Source organism: Aotus nancymaae, unplaced genomic scaffold, assembly GCF_030222135.1.
Source record: "Aotus nancymaae isolate 86718 unplaced genomic scaffold, 86718_ANA_hifiasm-v0.15.2.pri h1tg000012l, whole genome shotgun sequence".
Lineage (NCBI taxonomy): Eukaryota > Metazoa > Chordata > Mammalia > Primates > Aotidae > Aotus > Aotus nancymaae.
Genome location: NW_026988423.1, coordinates 14,883,840 through 14,885,418, shown reverse-complemented (window position 1 = coordinate 14,885,418; position 1,579 = coordinate 14,883,840).

Here is a 1,579-nt window from a genome sequence, read left to right as displayed (position 1 = left end):
TAGAGCTATTCACGTATTCCTATGTCTCATGGTACTTCATTTTAGTCAGAAAGTTTACCTTATTTGAAACAGTATCAGTAGTCCCCTGAAATGTTTCTCCAGCTCTTCACTCGTCATGTGACTTTTTCTAGTGTTTGAGTCTTGTGCACATAGCTCTGAAGATTCATTGAGAAGGGCTAGGCCTTCTGATTCATTCTTACAAGCATCTGTTTTTAAAAGTGAGCATTGTCTGTCTTTGGCAGTCTCTACTTTCTAATGGAGATTTTGCTAAAGAAATACAGAAATTCATCATTTTATTTTGGATAACTACAAGAGGCAGTTAAATGTTCAGTAAGCCTTGGCAAGGACAGCTTGTTTACGAGAAGACACTGTTCTGATGAAATGTACTACCACTGCTTTTTGTGGTTTACTTTGATGAAACATATGTTTGCAAGAGCATTTTAGAGTGTTGGTAGGATAGTGTCTATATAATTACTTGTATTGTCTTAATGGTCGGTTCTCTGTGTACAAAAACGAAAGCTGGCATTTTCTAAGACTCTTTTATACATATAGCCAACAAATTGAGGCTCAGATGCTTCCTCTGTACGAACCTTGAACAAGGTTAATGGAGATGGATTTCACTGTCTTTAACGTCTGGTACATTTTAGTTTTCTAATATATTATTTTAAATTGTAACAGAAAAATATGCTCATTATTGAAAATTTTTAAGGAACATAAAGTTTCAAAAATGCAAATGATCTCTAATACCCTCACCCAGAGATAACCAACCACCTCTTCTTTCATTCTCTTCATGCTATGCCTATATTCTACTACTTTTTATTTTATTTTATTCAGTCAAACAACTGTTTGTTAAGTATTGGCACTGGACTCAGAATCATAAAAATGAAGAACATGGCCCATATCTTAAATAAATTTAACATTTTCTAGCAAGTAAGAGATAATCTGATGGAAAAGAGGTCTAGAGAAAACACTAAATTAAATATAATCAAGTGCTAAACTTGCCTGAGTTAAGGGTGAACTTAGTCACCTGGGATCCCGAAGACTTGTTCTCAAAATAATTCTCCATCTTGGGGATTCTTTCATTGAATCAATGTTTACTGAGCACCTGCTGCATTCCAGACACTATCTGGATGCACTACTACTTCCTAGGCAGACTTGGAGAATTCCTCAGTTGAAGGCAGGTGCCGCTTTCTTGAGTCTATCCTACTAACCCTGCATCTTTTAGGGCTATCTCCTTTGCTTATTCTCCACTAGACACACTGACCTTATTGTTCTTTTTATCTCTCTCTCTGGAGCATTCCCCACCCACCCCCCACAAATCTACAAGGCTTACTCCCTTATGTCTTTGGATTGCTGCTCAAATGTCACCTTATTATAGAAACCTTCTCTCAACACCCTATTAGAATATGACACATATCTTCCCTGTGTCTGAATTCTGGTCACTACCCGTTTTCTGAACTCTGACTTTTTTTTTTTTTTAGCACATATATTAGGTGATTGTAAGTTCTAAAAAACATATATATATATATAAATTTATATTTGTTTTTGCTAAGAAGAGGGCCAGATAGGATGCTTATGG